This window comes from Ischnura elegans, chromosome 1 (genome assembly GCF_921293095.1).
Source record: "Ischnura elegans chromosome 1, ioIscEleg1.1, whole genome shotgun sequence".
Taxonomy (NCBI): Eukaryota; Metazoa; Arthropoda; class Insecta; order Odonata; family Coenagrionidae; genus Ischnura; species Ischnura elegans.
The window spans coordinates 157,900,927-157,908,536 of NC_060246.1; the positions used below are offsets into that span (position 1 = coordinate 157,900,927).

General features: G+C 41.9%; 1 non-coding gene across 1 annotated transcript; it reads right to left on the reverse strand.

Annotated features, from left to right (window-relative positions):
- Positions 1-7,126: 7,126 nt before the first annotated feature.
- Trnar-ucu lies at positions 7,127-7,199 on the reverse strand. Its single transcript has one exon. It is a non-coding gene; the product is annotated as a tRNA-Arg (tRNA).
- Positions 7,200-7,610: the final 411 nt, after the last annotated feature.

Here is a 7,610-nt window from a genome sequence, read left to right on the forward strand (position 1 = left end):
CTGCCGTTCCAACAACTTGTGGGACAGGCTTGCTAAGGAGGCCATTGCGGTCGGGCTTATAAATACTTTTAATCAAGACACGGGGTACTAACGTAGCAATGCCTGGGCTCCAATTTTAAAGAAAATTAAAAATGATAGAACTACTCTTTTTTATCCAAATCATCAAGATCCTTCCGGCCGATTAGAAGTAACCTGATTGCTTTAACTGTTTATACTTACATCTCAACATTTTTTGTTCGGACAAAATTATTCATTCACCCTGATAATGAAGGACGAGTCGTCCGTTGAAAAATTGGTGACATACAATTATACTGGTGGAAACCCCGAGAAGACTTCACGCAAATAATTCGGCGGGAAAGTATTACTTCATATTGTATCCAGCATTCCTCAAGCATTTACAGGTGGAAGTCTACTATACTTAACATATTTATGGCTGGAGATATCGTTCGAAAGGGGCGGGAAAACGATCGTGTGATTCAGGATTTGCTGTTATTGCAGTACAGTGCAGGCTCTAGCACCCGATTTTCCAACATGCACTTCGTCCTTTAGGAATCCTTGGCTGCTACTCTCCACCTAAACCTCATGCCCAATCCACAAAACCTCCCCCTCACCGTCCCATTAATAACCTGCCTTCACGCTACCTTTGTTCCCCACACACCAACTGAGGAACCCCCTCATTCACCACACACTTAAACACTGTGCTAACACATTGCCTGCCGCCACTGCTGTGCCTTTTCGACGCGTGCGCGGGGATGAAAGGGGCGGTAGAAGAATGGGATGGGGACATGGACAAGCGGATCCCATCTTCCCCCTCGCTGCTCACTCGCCCAGTGTCGGCCGAGGCGTTCGCTGAAATCTTATCCCAATAGACGTCATCAAAGTCTTTTCCCGGTGGCGCGGAACTCACGCGAATCCCGATAGGAGGTGAAGACAAATGTGAAGCATCCTTCTTCGTGGAGGGAACACGGCTGGTTCCCCCGGGGCGACAACCGATGCGACACCAAAAGAGCACCCCTGCCTTGTAGTTCTGGACCACCTTCACGAGATTTTGAGAGTAAATCTGTAACCGAGGTGAAAAAAAGCACGATCGGTGTAGTGTGAATGTCTTAAAAACGCTGAGAGAAATCGCAGCGTTCTTCTTCCAATTATTTTTCGGGAGAAATTACTCCAAATCGTGACGAACCATCGTTTCGTAAATCTTTGCGCGGTTTCCCCTGTTCCTTCCATCCTAAGGATGCGATTACTTCAGACCGAAGAGAGTGAGTAATATTCCGCCATGTGCAGTGGTTGGCGAGCGAGAAATTGGAAGCGAAAGTGAGGGCGCAACACACTCCCACCGGGGACTCCTCTCTCTGTGGACACGAGAGACCCGGCTCTCCTCCGCCCGCGATACGCTCCGCCGAGCACCTGGCAAAGTTTCGCCTCGCCCCGCCAGCCGTTCTGAGCGGAACCGCTCTCCACGTTAAAGTTAAATGGGAGGAATGTGAGCGAGGAAGACAGCGCCGACGGACAAAACGACCCCGCCATTATTAAGCTTTGGCCATTTCGATATTCCTCGCAGACCATCCTTTGCTGTCGAAAAACACTAAATGAACGCTGGTATAAACTACGCCACCCAACAAATAACGTGAACCGCAGGCTTCAGGGAAGCGATATAAAGAATCGGCAAGGGTAAATGTCTCTTTTTTTCTGATCTTTGCCGCAGTTATTCATGACGGTTACACCACAAGTGGCTCCGGAAATAAGACGGGAGTATAGGTGGAGTTAATAAAATATTCATCACGCTGAGGAGAGGGAGGTAAACACACCGACGGGGCTTGTTCCTGGCGCCCACGATTCCACATGTGGCCGCCAGGCGGTGGACGCCGCAGCATCCCCTCACTCCCTCGTCACTTCCCCGCAACCGCTCGAAGGACACACAGTGATGTTGAAGAGGGTAAAAGGCTTTTGTTGTCCGGAGCGCGCGGGGATCATCGCAATAACAGAAGAGCTGCAGAGGACTTTTTGCGTTGCGTGCGAACGATGATAAAATACGAGGCGGTGCAAGAGAATGGTCTTGCGGCTTTGTTTTGAACGTTGTTTCGCAAAGGAAGGAAGATCGCTAATTGCGAAGAGGAAGATCGTCAATTTGGTGAGGCAGTCTTCTGCACGCAACATGCTGTTTACCCGCCGCTTCAAACTGTCTCCGGCGTCTTTGCGATCGTGTAAATGGGTTACCTCCAGCACCGCTCGTAAAGGGAGCGGATACCTCACCAGTTAAACGTCGTTCTACGCCGCATGAGACATAGGATTGAAAAGGAAGATGAGAAGGAGGAAGAGATGGTCGAGGAAGGAGCGAACAGACTGAGACTAAAGCTAATGTTGAATCCCAGATCCTAACTTAGTGGAAAGGTGCACCAAAATAAGAATAAGACTTCATTCCGAAACTTGGTTTCATTCAACTCAATGTTATGAACCGAAAGACCCACGTTTCCTCTTAAGAGTTAGGAAGAAAATTAATGCTTACTTTCTTTGCGAATTCCGATGAAACATTCCAATGAGCGACACCGATGAATTTTTTAAATAAATAAATCCAAACACTTACCATGCCTCTCGCAATCTTACTTAAAGATAGAAATGATGGAAAACTTCAATATGATGTTGGTGGGTACCTTTTGTCCAACGTCTGCACTGAGAATTTTTTTGCTTGCTATCATTAGTATCAAAATATTATGGACAAATGCCTTTAACAACAACTGCTAACATGCTACGTCATTTCGAAACATTACTAATTTCAGCACTTAAGTCACTTTCATGCAAATGATGCATAGCGGTATTTGAAGCGGTATATTTTCGTCGTCACTTTTTGTTCCAATACTGTCTTTGGATCTGGATTCCATAGACGAATACTTCTCTAACAGTAAGGCTATGAGGATAAAATAAAGAGTCCATTGCCATTCAACGTCACTGCCCTAATCGCTTAACTGATAGTTGGTCGATATTTTTTTTAAATGTACTTATGTTTACGTTAGTGGGTATGATGAAATTCCTATTGAATTCATTTAAAAAAGTCTTTGCCACTCTTATTGCCCACTCTTCTAAATGTCTTTGGAAATATTTTGCAAAATACCCTCAAATTTTGAAAAGGACATTTGCTTCGCCACATTCCAAACCGGGCAACTATGGCCTACAAGTGTAAAGAGATCAATAGCTAAGGAGCAAGAGCTAATACTTTTTTTATCGAATCAATATTCACATTACTGAACCCATACTATTCTAGATTCTATTCAAAAGGGTTTTAGACCTATGAACTCACTATCACGAATTCATTACTTCCATCGAAAATCGAGGTTAAAACTCCTCCACGGCTGGGTGTATGGTTGAGGAATTCCCCTCCTTCAAAGCCCTCCCTCATCTCCTCTCCCCCCTCACCTTGACTACGATGCCTCGACGGGGACGCCCCTACCTCCTGTTATGGCGCTGATGTTGTTTCCACAAGGGATACCCTCAAAAACCCCTTTTTCCTTCCATACATTTCCCTCGTACCTACCTTTAGCCTCACCCATGCGCTCCTCGCCCCAGCTCCCCTTCTCTCTTCTCATACACGAGATCTCAACCACCATCCCACCAATTTTCATTCATGCGAGGTCTGTTCAGGAAATAAGGATACCAAATTTTTAAATTTCTCGCGATTCTTATTTTAATTTTTTGATTATGTTGGCATACCTGCCTTTTAAATGTGTTAACATTTTCAGCCATAATCAATGTGTACTCGTCTTTGAAAGCCGCTAAGGTTAGACGTATTTTTTTTATGAATCCGGCGATATTTGACTCACACTTCATCTCTTTTTCATGAATTATTGACCAAAGAAGATACTGTTACGATGATCCAGCCTCCATATTCGCCAGACATGGCTCCTTCCCATGCCTTTTTCCTTTTTCCAAAAATAAAGAGAATCTGAAAGCGCCATAGTTTTACTTGCAGAGATAATATTAAATGAAATCGTTGACAGAGCAAAAGACTATCCGAAAGATCGAGTTTTAGAAGTGTTTCGAGGATCGGAAGAAGTACTAGTACAAGTTCATTATATCTAATGGTGAATATTTTGAAGGAGGCAGCATTAATATACACGAATAAATAAATATTGTTTTTTCAAATAACTAAAATTCCCACTCCTCATACGTCCCCCACTCCACTCTTTACCCCACTCCTCCTCCCGCCGGACTTCATCCCCTTCTCCACAACATAATGCACCCCCTTCCCTCCCCGTAATCTCACCCCTTCCGATACGAAATAAATGATAATATTCCAGGAGTACGAGGGACCCCGATCTCCGAAGTCATCGATGCAGCAACTATCGCCCTATTCCTCCTCCACCCACACTCCCGTGGAAATCGATCGGCCCTTTAATTTTGCAACCACCCTTCACGAAATTTCCCTTCTTTTCACACAAAATGAAATAAAAGCTCCCCCTCCTGCGACGGACGCGCCCAATTTCGCATTTTTATGGGCTTGAGCGGTGGTCTCGGTCGTGGGGTTAATATTCGGGACGCGTTCTAATTCTCCGCGGGCAAAAACAAGAGCGTGCTTTGATTATGAAAGATTGTGGAAGAGGAGTTGTCAGGGAGGTACGGGAGTGTAGAAAGAGATTAATGGAGGCTTGAGGATGGACGAGTCTAGAATTTTTTAAATTTTATATAGTTTTTTAGTTGGTCCGCGGACTCATGCTCGGAGGGCGATTGAGGAAACAGTGAATGGAGAAGAGATGGGGTGGGGGAGACTGTTTTGTGTTGATGTGATGGAGGAGTGTGGGAATAATGATTATGTGGTGGGAAGAGTAAGGGTCGAACTTCGGTCGATTGAGGGGAACGACAAAAGCAGAGACAATTGGTTCGTGACGATAGTTCGGCCAGATGACCTCTTTTTGCTACCGCCGGAAATCTGGATGTAATGCTGTATGCGCCTGGCTACCGGTATTGTTTATGCCTCCTTCTGCTTAATTACATGCTTTTATTGCAAAAAGGACAATCTTGACAATGCAAACGATTCTCTCCCATATTCTGTTCGCTGTGAAAATTAATTTTGCGGGGAGTCTCTTCCGTATACACCTTCGGTCTTACTGCTGGACTACGGCAGTAAATTTGAAGGTATTTCCCCTGTCTCTGAATCACAGTAGCTACTTGGTAAACACCATTAAAGCAGGGCACGCACATAATTCTATAATTTTCATCGGACTACATGGAAAACTGCACTGAGCCCTTATTTGGGTTTGAGATTCTACGTCAACTAAAGGAGAAAAGACGTTACGATATTTTTTCACCAAATTATTCAACAAGATCGTGCGATACTTCATTTTTATTTCGCTATTACGTTCAAATGAAAGAATTCGATCATAAATTAGCATTATATTATAATTATGATAAGTTTGTGACAGTGAATGAATAAAAGCTAAGCATGTGAATTTTTTTATTAAAATCATATTAGAAAATTGAAATGTTGTTTACTTAGCATTTATTTTTAGATGCGTAGAATTTTCTCAAGAATATTGATTCCCAGCATAGCAAAAAATGTGACATTGTTTTTTACTCGAAAACATATCTTACATAAAACAATTTCTGAATATTTTAAAATGTTTGCCTTTACTTATGTGAAGATGCAAAAAACTATTCCATTTGGTATTTTTTCCGTAAAGTTACTTAAACTAACCTCATGGACAACTTTCCAACCACAAGTTGGTTTTTTAAGCTTTCTAAGTTTTAAAACCCCAACTTAAATAAATAAATTAACTTCTCTAGAAAGAATTACAATTCTGAACGATTATGGGGACATATGCAGCGGCACTGAAGCGTAACACAAGCTTATCCCCAAGTTTAAGTTATCGAGGAGTTATCGAGGCACTTTTTAAAGCTGTATGTAATTGGTTTTTTACACACTTTTCCTTATTTTTTGGTCCCTCATGCCATTTTCTGGGAAAAATTAAGGAGCCTTGCTTGGAAAAGTTAACCCTCTTTAATGGTGAATCCTGAGTGAATAACTTCGAATCAAATTAGAACTCGAGACATTTCTTTAAGGAATAAATTAATAATGCATCTGTCATAGTGTGCGTAGAAAATATTAATATCTGAGAATAATTGTTTTTAAACAATGCAACTTCTTCTCCATACAAAATAATTTACTTTGAAGAATTAGCAGAATACAAAATAATGTTACGTAGAAAATAGGTTATTATCGACTGAATTTTACAATAAAAAATGCAATAAGAACTTTTTGAGAAGTAACTCATAGCTTAAAGCTTTTATAGATAATAAAGTATCGGAAATCCAATTTCAAACAGAAAAAAAGGATGTAACGAAATAAAATATAGCCAGGAAGTAATTATTCAGGAAATAGTAATTTAATAGTAATTAGTGTAAGATTTAAGTCGATTATTTCCTATCGAAAAAAAAACAATATCTTTGAAAGTAAGACGAAGTAAGATTACATATTATATGCGCTTAATATCAATTCCCAGAGAAGCCCAGGTTGTAACAAGACTTCGCCTGGAGGCGGAATTGTACAGGCGGAAGCGAAAATGGAATTGGTATTTGTAATGCAGTTTTGGGTGTAAATTAGAAAGATTTAACCGCGTGAAAAACATTTCATTTCGGTTTACGTATCTCAAACGAAAACAAAGGAACCGCATGTGTTATGATGCTCACCCCTCGTTTTACCAATACCCCCCTCAACCCCTTTCATTCCCTTCCCACAATCCTCCGCGCCGCTTTCGCAAATTGATCGCATCGACGCATCTCTCTTAATTAAATCCTCGGGTCATTATTTTTTGTCGTCGGATTCTCGATGTTATCCACGCCTCGATCCACTGTATTTGCACTTGTAATAGGAACCGCAGCTGGTGCAGGAGAAAGGAGGCCACTCGCCATATATAATGACCTCCAATTTTATGTCCGAACTTTTATTTAATTTATTTTTATCACATCCATCAACCCTAAAACAGCAATACTAGGCCTTTAAAACAGTGGAGACCACAAGAAATAACGGACGACCACAAACCTCCACGTCGAGAATTACTCAGGCTGAACTCGAACCCGCGACCCTTATTTTAGCAGGAAAAAACTGTACCCCGCTACCATCGATACCAAAAGATTTCATCCGTTGTGGGGATCGAACCCACGACCTTTGGATTAGAAGTCCAACGCGCTATCCTCTGCGCCAAACGGACGGGTGAGTGTTGGACGAAGACGAATTTCAACACTCGCCACTAAGCCCATCATAAAATATATTCATGCTTTGAAAAATGAATATGCACACATCTTTGAGGCATTGAAAGGCATGTTCAATGTATTTCATCAAACACACAATACGACGCCGTGCAAGTAATTAGATAATTCATTTGAGAGAACCTACGCATATTAAGAACGTTGCATTTTAAGTCATGGTGGATTATTCCACTACGTATTAACATATATTAGAGGGTGTTGTACACTTATAGAAAATTAAGAAAAGAAAAAAGAGGATTTTTCCAAATTGATGGGTTTTGACAAATTTCAGGGGATCTTGAGAAGAAGGATCTTTTTTACCTAGGCCATCACTTCCTCTTGATGGTGGCCTTTCGAATCAGTGCTTGCCCCTA